Genomic DNA, 22393 nt, shown 5'->3' on the forward strand with positions numbered 1-22393 from the left:
AGATCATACACCATGACCAAGTGGGCTTTATCCCAGGGATGCAAGGATTCTTCAATATCTGCAAATCACTCAATGTAATGCACCACATTAACAAATTGAAAAATAAAAGCCATATGATTATCTCAATAGACACAGAGAAAGCCTTTGACAAAATTCAACATCCATTTATGATTTAAAAAAAACTCTCCAGAAAGCAGGAATAAAAGGAACCTACCTCAACATAATAAAAGCTATATATGACAAACCCACAGCAAACATCATCCTCAATGATGAAACACTGACAGTCAGGAACAAGACAAGGGTGCCGACTTTCATCACTACGATTCAACATAGTTTTGGAAGTTCTGGCCACGACAATCAGAGCAAAAAAAGAAATAAACGGAATCCAGATTGGAAAAGAAGTAAAACTCTCACTGTTTGCAGATGACATGATCCTCTACGTAGAAAACCCTAAAGACTTCACCAGAAAATTGCTAGAGCTAATCAATGAATATAGTAAAGTTGCAGGATATAAAATCAACGCACAGAAATCCCTTGCATTCCTATACACTAATAATGAGAAAATAGAAAGAGAAATTAAGGAAACAATTCCATTCACCATCGTAACGAAGAGAATAAAATACTTAGGAATATATCTACCTAAAGAAACTAAAAACCTATATATAGAAAATTATAAAACACTGGTGAAAGAAATCAAAGAGGACACTAATAGATGGAGAAATATACTGTGTTCGTGGATCAGAAGAATTAAAATAGTGAAAATGAGTATACTACTCAAAGCAATCTATAGATTCAATGCAATCCCTATCAAGCTACAAGTGGTATTTATCACAGAGCTAGAACAAATAATTTCAAGATTTGTATGGAAATACAAAAAAACCTCGAATACCCAAAGCAATCTTGAGAAAGAAGAATGGAACTGGAGGAATCAACCTGCCTGTCTTCAGGCTCTACGACACTTTATCTTTGACAAAGAAGGCAATAATATACAATGGATTAAAGACAATCTCTTTAACAAGTGGTGCTGGGAAAACTGGTCAACCATTTGTAAAAGAATGAAACTAGAACACTTTCTAACACCATACACAAAAATAAACTGTAAATGGGTTAAAGATCTAAATGTAAGACCAGAATCTATAAAACTCCTAGAGGAGAACATAAGCAACACACTCTCCAACATAAATCACAGCAGAATCCTCTATGACCCACTTCCCAGAATATTGGAAATAAAAGCAAAAATAAACAAATGGGATCTAATTAAAATCAAAAGCTTCTGCACAACAAAGGAAACTATAAGCAAGGTGAAAAGACAGCCTTCTGAATGGGAGAAAATAATAGCAAATGAAGCAACTGACAAACAACTAATCTCAAAAATATACAAGCCACTCAATCAGCTCAATTCCAGAAAAATAAATTACCCAATCAAAAAATGGGCCAAAGAATTAAATAGACATTTCTCAAAAGAAGACATATAGATGGCTAACAAAGATGAAACGATGCTCAACATCACTCATTATCAGAGAAATGCAAATCAAGAGCACAATGAGGTATCATTTCACGCCAGTCAGAATGGCTGCGATCCAAAAGTCTACAAGCAATAAATGCTGGAGAGGGTGTGGAGAAAATGGAACCCTCTTACACTGTTGTTCAGTTCAGTTCAGTCACTCAGTCGTGTCCGATTCTGTGACCCCATGAATCGCAGCACTCCAGGCCTCCCTGTCCATCACCAACTCTCGGATTTCACTCAGATCTGTGTCCATCAAGTCAGTGATGCCATCCAGCCATCTCATCCTCGGTCGTCCCCTTCTCCTCCTGCCCCCAATCCCTCCCAGCATCAGAGTCTTTTCCAATGAGTCAACTCTTCGCATGAGGTGGCCAAAGTACTGGAGTTTCAGCTTTAGCATCATTCCTTCCAAAGAAATCCCAGGGCTGATCTCCTTCTGAAAGGACTGGTTAGAGCTCCTTGCAGTCCAAGGAACTCTCAAGAGTCTTCTCCAACACCACAGTTCAAATGCATCAATTCTTCGGCGCTCAGCCTTCTTCCCATCCAACTCTCACATCCATACATGACCACTGGAAAAACCATAGCCTTGACTAGACGGACTTTAGTCGGCAAAGTAATGTCTCTGCTTTTGAATATGCTATCTAGGTTGGTCATAACTTTTCTGGGAATGCAAACTAGTACAGCCACTTTGGAGAACAGTGTGGAGATTCCTTAAAAAACTGGAAATAGAATTGCCTTATGTGCTCGCTTCGGCAGCACATATACTAAAATTGGAATGATACAGAGAAGATTAGCATGGCCCCCGCGCAAGGATGACACGCAAATTCGTGAAGCGTTCCATATTTTTAAATGGTTTTTCAACTTAAAAAAAAAAAAAAAAGAATTGCCTTATGACCCAGCAATCCCACTGCTGGGCATACACACCAAGGAAACCAGAATTGAAAGAGATACATGTACTCCAATGTTCATCGCAGTAGTTTATAATAGCCAGGATGTGGAAGCAACCTAGATGTCCATCAGCAGATGAATGGATAAGAAAGCTGTGGTACATATACACAATGGAGTATTACTTAGCCATTAAAAATACAATTGAATCAGTTCAAATGAGGTGGATGAAACTGGAGCCTATTATCCAGAGTGAAGTAAGCCAGAAAGAAAAACACCAATACAGTATACTAACACATATGTATGGAATTTAGAAAGATGGAAATGATAACCCTGTATGCAAGACAGCAAAAGAGACACAGATGTATAGAACAGTCTTTTGGACTCTGTGGGAGAGGGAGAAGGTGAGATGATTTGGGACAATGGCATTGAAACATGTATAATATATAAAAAATGAATCGCCAGTCCAGGTTCGATGCAGGACACAGGATGCTTAGGGCTGGTGCACTGGGATGACTCAGAGGGATGATACGGGGTGGGAGGTGGGAGGGGGGATCAGGATGGGGAACATGTGTATACCCATGGCGGATTCATGTTGATGTATGGCAAAACCAATACGATATTGTAAAGTAATTAGCTTCCAAATAAAATAAATAAATTTAAATTTAAAAATAAAATTAAAACATAGTTCAGTTCAGTCGCTCAGTTGTGTCTGACTCTTTGTGACCCCATGGACTGCAGCATGCCAATCTTCCCTGTCCATCACCAACTCCCAGAGCTTGCTCAAACTCATGTCTATCAAGTCAGTGATCCCATCCAACATCTCATCCTCTGTAGTCCCCTTCTCCTCCCACCTTCAATCTTTCCCAGCATCAAGGACTTTTCCAGTGAGTCAGTTCTTCACATTAAGTGACCAAAATATTGGAGCTTCAACTTCAGCATCAGTCCTTCCAGTGGATATTCAGGACTGACTTCCTTCACAATTGACTGGTTTGATCTCCTTGCAGTCCAAGGGATTCTCAAAAGTCTTCTCCAACACCAAGGTCAAAAGCATCAATTCTTCAGCGCTCAGCTTTCTTTATAGTCCAACTCTCGCATCCATACATGGCTACTGGAAAAACCACAGCTTTGACTAGATGGACCTTTGTTGGCAAAGTAATGTCTCTGCTTTTTAATATGCCATCTAGGTTGGTCATAGCTTTTCTTCCAAAGAGCAAGCGCCTTTTAATTCCATGGCTGCAGTCACTATTTGCCCAAGAAAATAAAGTCTATCACTGTTTCCATTGTTTCCCCATCTATTTGCCATGAAGTGATGGGACCAGATGCCATGACCTTAGTTTTCTGAATGTTGAGTTGTTTTAAGCCAGCTTTTCCACTCTCCTCTTCCACTTTCATCAAGAGGCTCTTTAGTTCCTCTTCACTTTCTATCATAAGGTGGTGTCATCAGTATATGTGAGGTTATTGATATTTCTCCCTGCAATCTTGATTCCAGCTTGTGATTCGTCCAGCCTAGCCCTTCACATGATGTACTCCACATATATGGAGAAGGTAGAAACAGTGTCAGACTTGATTCTGAGGGGCTCCAAAATCACTGCAGATGGTGACTGCAGTCATGAAATTAAAAGACGCTTACTCCTCGGAAGAAAAGTTATGACCAACCTAGATAGCATATTCAAAAGCAGAGACATTACTTTGCCAACTAATGTCCGTCTAGTCAAGGCTATGGTTTTTCCTGTGCTCATGTATGGATGTGAGAGTTGGACTGTGAAGACGGCTGAGCACTGAAGGATTGATGCTTTTGAACTGTGGTGTTGGAGAAGACTCTTGAGGGTCCCTTGGACTGCAAGGAGATCCAACCAGTCCATTCTGAAGGAGATCAACCCTGGGATTTCTTTGGAAGGAATGATGCTAAAGCTGAAACTCCAGTACTTTGGCCACCTCATGCGAAGAGTTGACTCATTGGAAAAGACTCTGATGCTGGGAGGGATTGGGGGCAGGAGGAGAAGGGGACGACCGAGGATGAGATGGCTGGATGGCATCACGGACTCAATGGACGTGAGTCTGAGTGAACCCTGGAAGTTGGTGATGGACAGGGAGGCCTGGAGTGCTGCGATTCATGGGGTCGCAAAGAGTTGGACACGACTGAGTGACTGAACTGAACTGAACTGAATGGTAACCCACTCCAGTATCCTTGCCTGGAAAATCTCATGGACAGAGGAGCCTGCCTGGTGGGCTGCAGTCCACGGGGTCTCAAAAAATCGGGCACGACTGAGCAACTAACACTTACTTGCACTTACTCTGCATATAAGTTAAATAAAAGGGATGACAATATACAGCCTTGACATACTCCTTTCCCAATTTTGAACTGTCTGTTGTTCCATGTCCAGTTCTCAGTGTTGCTTCTTGAACTGCATACAGATTTCTCAGGAGGCATGTCAGGTGGTCTGGTATTTCCATCTCTAAGAATTTTCCACAGATTCTTGTGATCCTCACAGTCAAAGGTTTTGGCATAGTCAATAAAGCAGAAGTACGTTTTTCTGGAACTCTCTTGCTTTTTCAATAATTCAGTGGACGTTGGTAATTTGATCTCTGGTTCCTCTGCCTTTTCTGAATCTAGCTTGGATATCTGGAAATTCTCAGTTCACCTACTGGTGAAGCGTGGCTTGGAGAATTTTGAGCATTACTTCGCTAGCGTGTGAGATGAGCACAATTGTGTGGTAGTTTGAGCATTCTTTGACATTGCCTTTCTTTGAGATTGGAATGAAAACGGACCTTTTCCAGTCCTGTGGCCACTGCTGAGTTTTCCAAATTTGCTGGTATCTTGAGTGCAGCACTTTCACAGCATCATCTTTTAGGATTTGAAATGGCTCCACTGGAATTCCATCACTTCCACTAGCTTTGTTCATAGTGATGCTTCCTAAGGCCCACTTGAATTCGCATTCCATGATGTCTAGCTCTAGGTGAGTGATCACACCATCATGGATATCTGGGTCGTGAAGATCTGTTTGGTACAGTTATTCTGTGTATTCTTGCCACCTCTTCTTAATATCTTCTACTTCTGTTAGGTCCATACAGTTTCTGTCCTTTCTTGTGCCCATATTTGTATGAAATATTCCTTTGGTATCTCTAGCCCATGCTAAAGGAGATCAGTCCTAGGTGTTCACTGGGAGGACTGATGTTGAAGCTGAAGCTTCAGTACTTTGGCCACCTGATGCTGAGAGCTGACTCATTTGCAAAGACCCTGATGCTGGGAAAGATTGAGGGCAGGAGTAGAAGGGGACAACAGAGGATGAGATGGTTGTATGGCATCACCAACACAATGGACATGGGTTTGGGTGGACTCTGGAAGTTGGTGATGGGCAGGCAGGCCTGGCGTGCTGCGGTTCATGGGGTTGCAAAGAGTTGGACACGACTGAGTGACTGAACTGAACTGAACTGAATTTTCTTGAAAAAATCTCTAGTTTTTCCCATTCTATTGTTTTCCTCTATTTCTTTGCCCTGATCACTGAGGAAGGCTTTCTTATCTCTCCTTGCTATTCTTTGGAACTCTGCATTCAAGTGGGTATATCTTTGCTTTTCACCTTTGCCTTTAGCTTCCCTTCTTTACTCAGCTATTTCTAAGGCCTCCTCAGACAACAGTTTTGCCTTTTTGCATTTCTTTTTCTTGGAGATGGTCTTGATCACTGCCTCCTGTACAGTGTCACAAACTTCCATCCATAGTGCTTCAGACACTCTATCTATCAGATCTAATCCCTTGAATCTATCTGTCACTTCCACTGTATAATCATAAGGGATTTGATTTAGGTCATACCAGAATGGTCTAGTGGTTTTCTCCACTTTCTTCAGTTGAATAATGTATTTGGCAATAAGGAGTTCATGATCTGAACCACAGTCGGCTCCTGGTTTTGTTTTTGCTGACTGTATAGAGCTTCTCCATCTTTGGCTGCAAAGAATATAATCAGTCTGATTTCAGTATTGACCATCTGGTGATGTCCATGTGTAGAGTCATCTCTTGTGGTGTTGGAAGAGTGTTTGCTATGACCAGTGCGTTCTCTTGGCAAAACTCTGTCAGCTTTTGCTCTGCTTCATTCTGTACTCCATGGCCAAACTTGCCTGTTACTCCAGGTATCTCCTGACTTCCTGCTTTTTCGTTCCAGTCCCCTATGATGAAAAGGTCATCTTTTTTTGGTGTTAATTCTAGAAGGCCTTGTAGGTCCTCATAGAACTGTTCAACATCAGCTTCTTCAGCATTACTGGTTGGGGCATGGTCTTGGATTACTGTCATAATGAATGGTTTGCCTTGGAAACAGATCATTCTGTCATATTTGAGACTGCACCCAAGTACTGCATTTCGGAGTCTTTTGTTGACTATGAGGGCTACTCCATTTCTTCAAAGGGATTCTTGCCTGCAGTAATAGATATAATGATCATGTGAATTAAATTTGCCCATTCCAGTGCATTTTAGTTCACTGATTCCTAAAATGTTGATGTTCACTCTTGTCACCTCCTGTTTGACCACTTCCAATTTGCCTTGATTCATGAACATAACACAGCATCGGACTTAACTTCCATCACCAGTCACATCCACAACTGGGCATTGTTTTTGCTTTGGCTCTATCTCTTCATTGTTTCTGGAGTCATTTCTCCACTCTTCTCATAACTACTATATAATCTCACAATTCCACCTCTGGGTATTGTATCCAAAGAAAATGAAAATTACCATGGAGAAGACATACTTGCACTTTCATGTTCATAGTAGTTACCATAGCCAAGATATGGAAACAGCCCACGTGCTCATCAATAGATGATTCGTTGAAGAAGGTATGAAATGTGTATATACACACACACACGCATACATACATATATATACATGCATATATGCACATACACAAAATAGAATATTACTCAGCATAAAAAGAATATAAGAGATTCCGGTTGGATCCCTAGGTTGGGAAGATTCCCTGGAGAAGGAAATGGCAACCTACTCCAGTATTCTTGCCTGGAGAATCCCATGGACAGAGAGGAGCCTGAAGGGCTGCAGTCCATAGGGTAACAAAGAGCCAGACATGGCTGAAGTGACCTTACATGCACACAATAAAATAAAATATTGCTATTTTCATCAATATAAATGGATCTAGAGGTTATTATACTAAATGAAATAAGTCACACAAAGAAAGGCAAATTATATATATATAATTTATATGTGAAATCTAAAGAAATAATGCAAATGAATATATATACAGTGAATCTATATACAGAAATAGATTGGCCAACATAGAAAACACACTTATGAGGAAGGATAAATTGGGAGTATTGGATAAATAGATACAAGCTACCATATATAAAATAAGCAACAAGGCATTACTTTATAGTTCAAGGAACTATATTCAATATCTTATAATAACCTATAATGAAAAATAATCTGAAATATATATAACTGAATCATTCTTGGTACACTTGAAACTAACACAGTATTGTAAATCAACTATATTATATTCTGTAAAAAAAAAAAAGACAAGGGAAAGAATAGACATAACAAAAGGAGCATCATCTGATTCTCATGCTCATGTCACCATTATTTAAAACACTTTATGAGATGGTCTGTTTCTAGGAAAACTGACCTTATTAAGATCTGTTCTAAGACAACAAAATGAGTACACAATGAATCAATTATTGCAAAGATTCCTAGATTATTTTTGATTTTAGATATGGTCACAAACTACAAAAGTTTTTTTTTTTTCAGAAATAGTACACTAACTGTGAAAAATTGAAATGTATATTATATCATTGTCTGTAATTGAAAATGACTTAATAATATATTTGAACCATAGCTTTACATTAAAAGAGGAAAGCATTTTTACAGATCTTTGACTGTAAAAGCAAGTCTATAGTCAAAATTTAGGGACTGCTCTATAAATTTCTAATGCCTTTTATTTTTAATCTCTGTGTGTGGCTTAAGGGATCTTAGTTCCCAGACCAGAAATTAAACTAGGGTCCCAGCAGTGAAAGCCTCGAGTCCTAACCACTGAACCCCGAGGGTATTCTCTCTAATGCTATCTTAGTAAAATCTTTATTTAGTTTAACAGAATTTACATCTTTCAACAGAATGTTTTTAGAAAAGTTTAAGCTAATAATAAATCAAGCATTAAGATATGGTTAATCAAAATGCCCCAAACCAAAAAATAGTAATGTAAAGATTTATTCAACATATTTGAAAGGTAATACAAAAAAGATGCTATCTTATTAATCCAGAATTTGCTGCAATATATTATGTGCTCAAGTATCAGCTAACTACTTTGGCCAGAATTATACACTTTAACAATGAGGACAAATCGTACCAAATTTAGAATGAATAATCTATTATTAATATTAACTTTTTGGTATCAGTTCAGTTCTGTCACTCAGTCATGTTCGACTCTTTGAGACCCCATGGACTGCAGCACAACAAGCTTCCCTGTCCATCACCAACTCCCAGAGCTTGTTCACACTCATGTCCGTTGAGTCGGTGATGCCATCCAACTATCTCATCCTCTGTAGTCCCCTTCTCTTGCCGCCTTCAGTCTTTTCCAGCATCAGGGTCTTTTCCAGTGAGTGAGTTCTTCACATCAAGTGGCCAAAATATTGGAGCTTCAGCGTCACCATCAGTCCTTCCAATGAATATTCAGGACTGACTTCCTTTATGATTGAATGGTTGGATCTCCTTGCAGTCCAAGGGACTGTCAAGAGTCTTCTCCAACGCCACAGTTTGAAAACATCAATTCTTCACCGCTCAGCTTTCTTTATAGTCCAACTCTCACATCCATACATGACTACTGGAAAAACCACAGCTTTGACTAGACGGACCTTTGTTGGCAAACTAATGTCTCTGCTTTTTAATATGCTATCTAGGTTGGTCATAGCTTCTCTTCCAAGGAGTAAGTATCTTTTAATTTCATGGCTGCAGTCGCTATCTGCAGTAATTTTGGAGCCCAAGAAAATAGTCTGTCCTTGTTTCCCCATTTGCCATGAACTGATGGGACTGGATGCCATGATCTTGGTTTTTTGAATGTTGAGTTGTTTTAAGCCAGCTTTTTCATTCTTCTCTTTCACCTTCATCAAGAGGCTCTTTAGTTCCTCTTCACTCTCTGTTATAGGGTGGTATCATCTGCATATCTGAGGTTATTGATATTTCTCCCTACAATCTTGATTCCAGCTTATGCATCATCCAGTCTGGCATTTTGCAAGATGTACTCTGCATATAAGTTAAATGAGCAAGGTGACAATATACAGCCTTTACATCCTCCTTTCCCAATTTAGAACCAGTCCATTATTCCATGTCCACTTCTAACTATTGCTTCTTGACCTGTGTACAGATTTCTCAGGAGGCAGGTCAGGTGGTCTGGTATTCCCATCTCTTGAAGAATTTTCCACAGTTTGTTGTGATCCACACAGTCAAAGGCTTTGGTGTAGTCAATAAAGCAGAAGTAGATGTTTTTCTGGAACTCTTGTCTTTCTATGATCCAATGGATGTTGGCAACTTGATCTCTGTTTCCTCTGCCTTTTCTAAATCCAGCTTGAACATCTGAAATTCTCAGTTCACATACTGTTGAAGCCTTGCTTGGAGAATTTTGAGCATTACTTTGATAGTGTGTGAATGCCATCACCTTCTCTGATATTACTGAATACCTAAGCCAATTTACCTGGTGGGCTAGAGTTCATATGGTCGCAAAAAGTTGGACACGACTGAGTGACTAACACTACACTATCCATAAGTGGAATTGCTAGATCATATGGCAATTTTTAAAATTTCTTTTTAGAAATGTTCACACTCATCTCCACAAAACTACCATTTTCTGTTTCCACCACCATGCACAAGGGTTCCAGTTTCTCCACACCTTTGTCAATACTTTCTCTCACACTCTTTTTCTTTTTGGCCACACCTTATGGCATGTTGGATCTTAGTTGCCTGACCAGCAATCAAACCCATACCCCCTGCAGTGTAATCACAGAGTTGTAACCACTAGACCGCCAGAGAAGTCCTGTTGAACATCTTCTCATATGCTTATTAACCCTGCATATGTCTTCTTTAAGAAAATATCTTTTCACATTGTCTGCTTTTTTCAGTTACGTTTAAAAGTTCTCTGTTCCAGACGTTAAGCCCTTATCAAATTTATGAATTGTAAATATGATCTCTCATGTCTGTTGGTTGAAAATGTCTTTGACACAAAAGTTTTTAATATTTAGGAAGTCCAGTGTGTGCATTAAAAAAATTTTATGGCCTGTGTCTAGGGTGTCTTATCCATTAAATCATTAGCAGACATGAAATAAAAAGACGCTTATTCCTTGGAAGAAAAGTTATGACCAACCTAGATAGCATATTCAAAAGCAGAGACATTACTTTGCCAACTAAGGTCCATCTAGCCAAGGCTATGGTTTTTCCAGTGGTCATGTATGAATGTGAGAGTTGGACTGTGAAGAAGGCTGAGCACTGAAGAATTGATGCTTTTGAACTGTGGTGTTGGAGAAGACTCTTGAGGGTCCCTTGGATTGCAAGGAGATCCAACCAGTCCCTTCAGAAGGAGATCAGCCCTGGGATTTCTTTGGAAGGAATGATGCTAAAGCTGAAACTCCAGTACTTTGACCACCTCATGCGAAGAGTTGACTCATTGGAAAAGACTCTAATGCTGGGAGGGATTGGGGGCAGGAGGAGAAGCGGACGACCGAGGATGAGATGGCTGGATGGCATCACTGACTCGATGGAGGTGAGTCTGAGTGAACCCTGGAAGTTGGTGATGGACAGGGAGGCCTGGCGTGCTGCGATTCATGGGGTCCCAAAGAGTCAGACACGAATAAACGACTGAACTTAACTGAAAACCTACTTTGTCAAGTTGCTAAAATGATTACTATTGAACTTCATTTCCAGATATTAAAAAAAAAAGTTTGGTTGGTGCAGTAGGACAGCAGCCTTAGAGCCAGTGGCATGAGGGATGGGGCCATGACATGTGACAGCATGGTGAGAGGAATATGCTTGGTGGGCAAGTGCGAGATGTGCACAGAGAATGGTAGCTTCTCCAGTGTTTATACTCTCTACATAATGATGGGAACTGTGAGAGACACAGTTGGAATTGTCCCCAAGTTAGCTCATCTTCAAAGCTAGCCATTCATTTCACTGATTGCACTGATGTGTAGAGTTTCTTAATCCTATGAGAAGGGGCTTATCCCTTAACTGTAGGATAATAATGAGAGTGTGAGGTGACTCCTAAATCCAAGAACTCATGATCCTCCTCAGTGTGATGTATCCAGTGTATGGAGTCAATTTTAAAAGAGTTTAGAATGACTGGAAAAGACCCAGTTCAAGCCCAAAGGATGAACTGTCTGTTATTCACACGCTAAGCAGAGTGAAAAACCTGGCTTAAAACTCAACATGCAAAAAACCAAGATCATGTCATCCGGTCCCATTACTTCATGACAGATAGATGGCAAAACAATGGAATCAGAGACAGACTTTATTTTCTTGGGTTCCAAAATCACTGCAGATGGTGACTGCAGCCATGAAATTAAAAAACACTTGCTCCTTGGAAGAAAAGTCATGACGAACCTAGACAGTATATTAAAAATCAGAGACATTACTCTGCCAACAAAGTTCCATCTAGTCATGTATGGATGTGAGAGTTGGACCATAAAGAAGGCTTAACACCAAAGAACTGATGCTTTTGAGCTGTGGTGTTGGAGAAGACTCCTGAGAGTCCCTTGGACTGCAAGGAGATCCAACCAGTCAATCCTAAAGGAAATCGATCTTGAATATTCATTAGAAGGACTGATGCTGAAGCTGAAGCTCCAATACTTTGGCTACCTGATGTGAAGAACTGACTGATTGGAAAAGATCCTGATGCTGGGAAATATTGAAGGCAGAAGGAGAAGGGGATGACAGAAGATCAGATGGTTTGATGGCATCACTGACTCAATGGACATGGCTGAACAAACTCTGGGAGACGGTGATGGACAGGAAGCCTGGCGTGCTGCAGTCCTTGGGGTTGCAAAGAGCTGGGCACAACTGAGTGGCCAAACAACAACAAAGCTGGACTCAGGTGAGAACTTGAGACATTGGCTCATCAGCCCCTGTTCCTTTTCACTGATTTCTTCTAGTTTGTATATGGGAGAGATGAACTTATATGTAAAGGTGAGCTGCAGTGCCATTTCTCCTCTATGAATGCGATATGGACACTGACCCCCATCACCCTGTAGGTGAAAGAACTGATCGATGTCACTAAAGGTAAAACCATCCTCCCACCACGGTGCCACATGCAATGGGAGACTGAGAAGAGACTTACAGGTGGCGTCAGGTGTACACCTGTAGTAGTAGTAGGGTGACTCGTATACACCTGTAGTAGTAGGGTGACTCGCATACACCTGTAGTAGTAGTAGGGTGACTCGCACTGAAGGAAAAAAATGTGTTACAACCCAGTTATTTTTGTTTGTTTGTTTTGGCCATATGGCATACAGGGTATTAGTTCCCTGACCAGGGATGGAACCAACACCCCCTGCAGTGGAAACATGGAGTCTTAACCACTGGGCCGCCAGGGAAGTGCCTCACAATCCAATTATGATGCCCATGATTCACACAAAGGGCACGGGGGTCGAAATTGAAGACATTTTAAAATGCCTATTAAAGAGACTCACAGACTTAGAACTAACGAATTCATGATTGTGGGGAAGAAGGGATAGTTAGGGACGTTGGGAAGGTCATGTACACACTGCTGTGTTTAAAATGGATAACCAGCAAAGATCTATTGTATAGTGTGTGGTGCTCTGCTCAATGTTGTGTGCCAGCCTGGATGGGAGGGGTGTTAGGGGGAGACTGGATGCACCTACATATATGGCTGAGTCCCTTCTCTGTTCACCTGAAACTACCACAACATTGTTAATTGGCTGTACCTCAATACAAAATAAAAAGTTCAAAGTTAAAAAAAGATTAATAGAATATTAGAAAGTTATAAAATAAATAAATAAATAAAAACACCAAAAGAATATTAGACAGTTATTAAATAAATACATAAATAAAAACACCTACTGAGGGCTGAACTGAAAAGGTCAACATTTAGTGACAGTTCCCACATCTCAAATAACCCATTTTGTTTCAGTGCTAATGGGAAGAGTGAAATTGTCTTGCATTTCTGTGTTTGGGGGTAAAAAACCCACAAATCTTAACTATTCTTTAAGACAATATGTTTGTATCTTCCAAATATTTACTGAATGTCACTCTTTTTAAAATAAGACACATATCCTGGATATGTCCATTGAACTTTGAAAAAGGAAAGTTCTTCATTTTTCCTTCCTCAGTGATAGAGGACCATAATCCTTGGGTCAGGAAACTTTGTGTCATTGTTAAAGTGGTGACTGCACTAATTAGCTGTAAAATGGAGGTGGATAGGGATGCTAAGTATTTTCCAAAAGTTTGTGCTTCTGAGATTCAGTGGGCGTATAATCAAGTGCCCACTTGATTAAAAAGACGTTTTAAAATTATTAAGACATAGCCTTGTAGAATCTAGAAGCCAGATGTGTATAGCCATAATATGAATTATTTAAGTGAATTTCTCTACACATAAAATGTAGTGAACATTACCTTTAGCTTGAAGAGAAAGCCAGGTATGTCTCCTTCCATATTATTAAACTCTACTGTTGCCCTTGGCCTTTAAATTATCTTTAATGTAGATTTAGGTTCTGCCCGATGTGACACTTGCTATGACCCCCAAGGAGCACTTTCTAACCTTTACTATCAATAATATCCATGAATTCAAAGTCTTACCTCTGGATGTGAGGGCCAGCTGACTGGCACACCTGTCACCCTAGTGATCACCAAAGTTGACCTGGCTGACAAAGCGGGTGATCCCCTCTGTCCCACCACTCCACACGTGTGTCCTCCTTTCTGCTTTTGCATGCTCTTGGTTCCCCGGGCCCCAAGCTCTCTCTCCTCTGAGGGACCTCCGTGAGCGGAAAGCATTTTTCCCAAGCTCATACAGCACAGTGGGTCGTGGTTGGAGAACTAAGGTTAACAGACCTTTCAAGTGCACAGAACCCTTGGGGTTAGCCAACATAAGCATCCAAGGAAAGAAACAGTCCCTCTTGCGTGTAGCTTGTCTATCCTAGGAGATAGGGTGTGCACTCAGTCTCTCAGATTTGAGAGTGGTGGGTTGTAAAGCCCCAGGCCCTGTCCCATGGAGGACACTATGGAAACGGCCCAAGTGCAGGCAGGACTGTAGGTATTTCAGAATCCCCATCATACTGTGACCTCCAGACGGATCACCAGGGCAGTAGGTGTGCCTGATCCATGGCAGAGCTGTCTCCAACTTCTCTCTCCTCTCTCACTTGTCACTTCCATTGTGTCTGTTCTTCCCTAACTACCCTCCCATGGTCCCCAACTTCAGAGTCTGTTTCTGTTTGTGCACACCTCTGCAGTTATGATAATGCAGAGAGATAAACGGCCTGAATTGTAAGGGGATGGCTCATGTTCACCAAGATCTTAAGATGTTTCATTTCCAAACTAAATATGATGGAGGGATTGAGTGGTGGCCTACGAAGCTGGAATCATCACTTTTCTTCTGGATTCTGCCCACACACGTGCATGTATGCTCACTCGCTCTGTTGTGTCCAGCTCGTTGTGACTTATGGACTGCAGCCCACCAGCATTTTCTGTCCATGGGATTCTCCAGGCAAGAATACTGGCATGGGTTGCCACTTCCTCCTCTGGGGAATCTTCCCAACTCAGGGACTGAACCCACATTTCCTGCATCTCCTGCACTGGCAGGCGAATTCTTTATCGCTGAGCCAGCTGGGAAGCCCCTTATGCCCACATACTGAGCTCTAAACCAGTCTCCACCTCTTGAGGGTCTCAGTTTCCCAATTATACAGAGTTTTTGGACACAGAATTGCATAAATGCATGCATGGGTGGGCATTTTCTCAGGCTCCATCAACACTGGATGGGTTCCTGGTGTGTGTGAGCTCAGGAGACACAGGTGCAAAGGTATCCTAATGTGGGCAGATGCAGGTGGATCTGTAGCAGGAGTAGCCAGGACTCCTGCCAAAGTCCCAACTGAAACAAGTGGCCACGGTTGGGCCCCATGACAGTGAGTGCATCTGAAACCCACCTCCTTGCATAAACACGCACCCTAGACCAAGGGCCCTATTCTGCTCAGGAGCTGATCTGTTTGCAGTGCTGCTGCATGCAGCCTCTTAAGTACCTCACATCCTCTGGATTCCAGAGGGCAAACATAATTTTACATGCAAGTAGTTCTCAGTGAGGCAATGGGAGTGGAAGTGACATTTACCCATGTACAGGCTCATTTCCCCCTTAGGACTAAGTGGAATAAACCCAACCAATTCAACAAGAGTTGAAGCCACATGTTGATTATGGCACATCCACACACTGAAGGTTGCTGGCTCAGTTCAGTTCAGTTGCTCAGTCGTGTCCGACTCTTTTCAACCCCATGAATCACAGCATGCCAGGCCTCTCTGTCCATTACCAACTCCCAGAGTTTACCCAAACTCACATCCATCAAGTCGGTGATGCCATCCAGCCATCTCATTCTCTGTCATCCCCTTCTCCTCCTGCCCCCAATCCCTCCAAGCATCAGGGTATTTTCCAATGAGTCAACCCTTCACATGAGGTGGCCAAAGTATTGGAGTTTCACCTTCAGCATCAGTCCTTCCAATGAACACCCAGGACTGATTTCCTTTAGGATGGACTGGTTAGAGCTCCTTGCAGTCCAAGGGACTCTCAAGAGTCTTCTCCAACACCACAGTTCAAAAGCATCAATTCTTCGGCGCTCAGCCTTCTTCACAGTCCAATTCTCACGTCCATACATGACAACTGGAAAAACCATAGCCTTGACTAGACAGACCTTTGTTGGGAAATAATTAATGTCTCTACTTTTTAATATGCTATCTAGGTTGGTCATAACTTTCCTTCCAAGGAGTGAGCGTCTTTTAATTTCATGGCTGCAGTCACCATCTGCAGTCATTTTGGAGCCCCCAAAAATAAAGTCTGACACTGTTGCCAGTGTTTCCCCATCTATTCTCCAAGAAGTGATGGGATCAGATGCCATGATCTTATTAGTTTTCTGAATGTTGAGTTTTAAGCCGACTTTTTCTCTCCCTCTTTCACTTTCATCAAGAGGCTTTTTAGTTCCTCTTCTCTTTCTGCCATAAAGGTGGTGTCATCTGCACATCTGAGGTTATTGATATTTCTCCCAGCAATCTTGATTCCAGCTTGTGCTTCTTGCAGCCGAGACTCTCAGGATGTACTCTGCATATCAGTTAAATACGCAGGGAGACAATACACAGCACTGACATACTCCTTTTCCTATTTGGAACCAGTCTGTTGTCCCATGTCCAGTTCTAACTGGTGCTTCCTGACCTGCATATAGGTTTCTCAAAAGGCAGGTCAGGTGGTCTGGTATTCCCATCTCTTTCAGAATTTTCCACAGTTTACTGTGATCCACACAGTCAAAGGTTTTGACATAGTCAATAGAGCAGAAATAGATGTTTTTCTGGAACTCTCTTTCTTTTTCCATGATCCAGCAGATGTTGGCAATTGGATCTCTGGTTCCTCTGCCTTTTCTAAAACCAGCTTGAACATCTGGAAGTTCACGGTTCACGTATTGCTGAAGCCTCGCTTGCAGAATTTTGAGCATTACTTTACTAGCGTGTGAGAGGAGTGAAATTGTGCAGTAGTTTGAGCATTCTTTGGCATTGCCTTTCTTTGGAATTGGAATGAAAACTGACCTTTTCCAATCCTGTGGCCACTGCTGAGTTTTCCAAATTTGCTGGCATACTGAGTATAGCACTTTCACAGCATCACCTTTCAGAATTTGAAATAGCTCCACTGGAATTTCATCACCTCCACTAGCTTTGTTCGTAGGGTTGGTCTCTAAGGCCCACTTGACTTCACATTCCAAGATATCTGGCTCTAGGTGAGTGATCACACCATCATGATTATCTGGGTCGTGAAGATCTTTTAGGTACCATTATTCTGTGTATTCTTGCCACCTCTTCTTAGTATCTTTTGCTTCTGTTAGGTCCATACCATTTCTGTCCTTTATCGAGCCCATCTTTGCATGAAATGTTCCCTTGGTGTCTCTAATGTTCTTCCTTAATGAAATCAACAAGCAGAATCATTTATTATTTGAGAGCCTCTGTTGAGGTGTGTTATGTGAAGGAAATAGAAGTTTATAAAAAGTTCAACTAATATGTTCATATACATCTGTTACAGCAGCTAACTTAGAAACAAAAGAATTTTGCAGAGTTTTTCAAGAAAGAGTTTGTGCCAAAATCTGAAAGCAGCATATATTGCTTGAGGTTCTGAAAAAGGATAAATTAAAAAATTCTTGGGTTCGTTTATTTAAGAAACATAGATTGTGTTCTCTCTAAGAAATTGTTTGGATATTCAAGATGTATCATATTTCAAATCTATTACTATTGTTTTGTCTTCAGGTGTTTTACAGCTGGAATGAGTGCTGCTTACTTTCTAGTGCATAAAATATAATTAATAAGAGGATCATGAGCTTAATGTTCTTCCTTATTTCTTTATATTTTAAGAGCAATTGATGAGAGAGAAACACAGTTTGATCACCTCCCTGACAAGCTCCAAGACTTCCCAGCTATATTTCTCTGCTTCAGATAGGTATTGCTTCCTTGGAATCTTCCCTGGAACTCGGTTCCCAGAGAATAATATACAAACAACATGCCTGAACCCTCTCATGTTTCACCACAGCACTAACTGCTTTCTGCTTTACAAGATAATTGTTTTACATTTGTTACTACCAGCATGTCTGTCCTACATGATTATAAGGTACAGAATAGATCGCAGACATCTAGAACATTTAGCACATCAGATGATCAATGACCACTGATTAATGAGAAATGAATCCACACTCTTACCTAGATGGTCTCACCCATCATCAATGCCATTTATATTTACATGCAGCCCAAACCGATCCTCTGATCTCTAAACCCATATCCAACTACGTTCTCAACATCCATTTCAATATATCATAGGAATCTCTAAGTTAACATATCCAAAACCAAACTTTTAATTCATATCCCAATATGTTACTTCAGACTCCTGCTAATGAAAGTAAAACTAATGACTTGATGGTTGTATTAGAATAAGCACTCAGGGGCTTCCCTCGTGGTCCAGTGGTTAAGAATCCACCTGCCAATATAGGGGACACAGGTTCCAACCCTGGCCCGGGAAGGTCCCACATAACCACCAGCCAACTAAGCTCCCACGTCACACCTACTGAGCTCATGTGCTGCAGCTATTGAAGCCCACGCACCTAGAGCCCGTGCTCTTTAACACAAGAAGCCACCACAATGAGAAGTCTGAACACCACAAGGAAAAGTAGCCTCACTCCCTTCAACTAGAGAAAGCCCACGCACAGCAACAAAGACCCAGTGCAACCAAAAATAAATCAATAAATTCATTTATTTAAAAAACAAAAAATAAACACTTAGATCCCTGACTTTATCTTTTGCTTCAAGGCTGATCATTTATCAAGCAACCTGGGTATCCATGTCTATCAGTGGTTTCTGCATGGTAACAGAGAACAGAGTGATCGACAGAGAGCATTTAAAAACTTTGTACCAGCTACAGTTATACAATATTGCAGTTTAAAGGTGTATAGTGCTTGGGCTTGCCCGAGTGATAGCACCTTTTTATACAATCCATTTCTGAGATCTGCTTTCATTTGCAGATCCAAGAACTGTAATTGTTAGAGTTCTGAATATTCATCAAATTCTGAGAAATATCTCAGGCTAATGTTTGAACTGGATATTAAGGAAATAGTTGGCAGTTGGAGACATTCTCCTAATTTACCTTAAAGGCATATATCTTTGAATGGTTCAGATGATCCAGGACCTTTTTTTTTTTTTTGCATCTTTAAATTTTTTTTTTTTACTTTATTTTACTTTACAATACTGTATTGGTTTTGCCATACATTAACATGAATCCACCACGGGTGTACATGAGTTCCCAATCCTGAACCCCCCTCCCACCTCCCTCCCTATACCATCTCTCTGGTCATCCCAGTGCACCAGCCCCAAGCATCCTGTATCCTGCATCGAACCTAGACTGGCGATTTGTTTCTTACATGATATTATACGTGTTTCAATGCCATTCTCCCAAATCATCCCACCCTCTCCCTCTCCCTCTGAGTCCAAAAGTCTGCTCTATACCTCTGTGTCTCGTTTGCTGTCTCGCATACAGGGTTATCATTATCATCTTTCTAAATTCCATATATATGTGTTAGTATACTGTATTGGTGTTTTTCTTTCTGGCTTACTTCACTCTGGATAATTGGCTCCAGTTTCATCCACCTCATTAGAACTGGTTCAAATGTATTTTTTTAATGGCTGAGTAATACTCCATTGTGTATATGTACCACAGCTTTCTTATCCATTCATCTGCTGATGGACATCTACGTTGCTTCCATGTCCTGGCTATTATAAACAGTGCTGCGATGAACATTGGGGGTACACCTGTCTCTTTCAATTTTGGTTTCCTCAGTGTGTATGCCCAGCAGCAGGATTGCTGGGTCATAAGGCAGTTATATTTGCAATTTTTTTAGGAATCTCCACACTGTTCTCCATAGTGGCTGTACTAGTTTGCATTCCCACCAACAGTGTCAGAGGGTTCCCGTTTCTCCACACCCTCTCCAGCATTTATTGCTTGTAGACTTTTGGATCGCAGCCATTCTGACTGGCGTGAGATGGTACGTCATTGTGGTCTTGATTTGCATTTCTCTGATAATGTTGAGCATCTTTTCATGTGTTTGTTAGCCATCTGTATGTCTTCTTTGGAGAAATGTCTATTTAATTCTTTGGCCCATTTTTTGATTGAGTCATTTATTTTTCTGGAATTGAGCTGATTGAGTTGCTTGTATATTTGGGGGATTAGTTGTTTGTCAGTTGCTTCATTTGCTATTTTTTTCTCCCATTTAGAAGGCTGTCTTTTCACCTTGCTTATAGTTTCCTTTGTTGTGCAGAAGCTTTTAATTTTAATTAGATCCCATTTGTTTATTTTTGCTTTTATTTCCAGTATTCTGGGAGGTGGGTCGTAGATGATCCTGCTATGATTTATGTTGGAGAGTGCTTTGCCTATGTTCTCCTCTAGGAGTTTTATAGTTTCTGGTCTTACATTGAGATCTTTAATCGATTTTGAGTTTATTTTTGTGTGCGGTGTTAGAAAGTGATCTAGTTTCATTCTTTTACAAGTGGTTGACCCGTTTTCCCAGCACCACTTGTTAAAGAGATTGTCTTTACTCCATTGTATATTCTTGCCTCCTTTGTCGAAGATAAGGTGTCCATAGGTGTGTGGATTTATCTCTGGGCTTTCTATTTTGTTCCATTGATCTATATTTCTTTTCTTTTTTTTAATTTAATTTTTATTTTTACTTTATTTTACTTTACAATACTGTATTGGTTTTGCCATACATTGACATGAATCCACCACGGGTGTACATGCGTTCCCAAACATGAACCCCCTTCCCACCACCCTCCCCACAACATCTCTCTGGGTCATCACCGTGCACCAGCCCCAAGCATGCTGTATCCTGCGTCGGACATAGACTGGCGATTCGATTCTTACGTGATAGTATACATCTTTCAATGCCATTCTCCCAAATCATCCCACCCTCTCCCTCTCCCTCTGATTCCAAAAGTCCGTTATACACATCTGTGTCTCTTTTGCTGCCTTGCATACAGGGTCGTCATTGCCATCTTTCTAAATTCCATATATATGTGTTAGTATACTGTATTGGGGTTTTTCTTTCTGGCTTACTTCACTCTGGATAATCGGCTCCAGTTTCATCCATCTCATCAGAACTGATTCAAATGTATTCTTTTTAATGGCTGAGTAATACTCCATTGTGTATATGTACCACAGCTTTCTTATCCATTCATCTGCTGATGGACATCTAGGTTGTTTCCATGTCCTGGCTATTATAAACAGTGCTGCGATGAACATTGGGGTACATGTGTCTCTTTCAGTTCTAGAGTCCTCGGTGTGTATGCCCAGCAGTGGGATTGCTGGGTCATAAGGTAGTTCTATTTGCAATTTTTTTAAGGAATCTCCACACTGTTCTCCATAGTGGCTGTACTAGTTTGCATTCCCACCAACAGTGTCAGAGTGTTCCCGTTTCTCCACACCCTCTCCAGCATTTATTGCTTGCAGATTTTTGGATCGCAGGCATTCTGACTGGTGTGAAGTGGTACCTCATTGTGGTTTTGATTTGCATTTCTCTAATAATGAGTGATGTTGAGCATCTTTTCATGTGTTTGTTGGCCATCCGTACGTCTTCTTTGGAGAAATGTCTATTTAGTTCTTTGGCCCATTTTTTGATTGGGTCGTTTATTTTTCTGGAATTGAGCTGCATAAGTTGCTTGTATATTTTTGAGATTAGTTGTTTGTCAGTTGCTTCATTTGCTATTATTTTCTCCCATTCAGAAGGCTGTCTTTTCACCTTGCTTATAGTTTCCTTTGTTGTGCAGAAGCTTTTGATTTTAATTAGATCCCATTTGTTTATTTTTGCTTTTATTTCCAGAATTCTGGGAGGTGGATCATAGAGGATCCTGCTGTGATTTATGTCTGAGAGTGTTTTGCCTATGTTCTCCTCTAGGAGTTTTATAGTTTCTGGTCTTACATTTAGATCTTTAATCCATTTTGAGTTTATTTTTGTGTGTGGTGTTAGAAAGTGATCTAGTTTCATTCTTTTACAAGTGGTTAACCAGTTTTCCCAGCACCACTTGTTAAAGAGATTGTCTTTACTCCATTGTATATTCTTGCCTCCTTTGTCAAAGATAAGGTGTCCATATGTGTGTGGATTTATCACTGGGCTTTCTATTTTGTTCCATTGATCTATATGTCTGTCTTTGTGCCAGTACCATACTGTTTTGATGACTGTGGCTTTGTAGTAGAGCCTGAAGTCAGGCAGGTTGATTCCTCCAGTTCCATTCTTATTTCTCAAGAT

At 40.8% G+C, this 22393-nt stretch overlaps 1 non-coding gene across 1 annotated transcript; it reads left to right on the forward strand.

The window, feature by feature from the left end:
- Window positions 1-2244: 2244 nt before the first annotated feature.
- On the forward strand, window positions 2245-2351 carry LOC128053608 (U6 spliceosomal RNA). The gene has a single exon (XR_008199930.1). It is a non-coding gene; the product is annotated as a U6 spliceosomal RNA (small nuclear RNA).
- Window positions 2352-22393: the final 20042 nt, after the last annotated feature.

Source organism: Budorcas taxicolor, chromosome 9 (genome assembly GCF_023091745.1).
Source record: "Budorcas taxicolor isolate Tak-1 chromosome 9, Takin1.1, whole genome shotgun sequence".
NCBI classification, from domain to species: Eukaryota; Metazoa; Chordata; class Mammalia; order Artiodactyla; family Bovidae; genus Budorcas; species Budorcas taxicolor.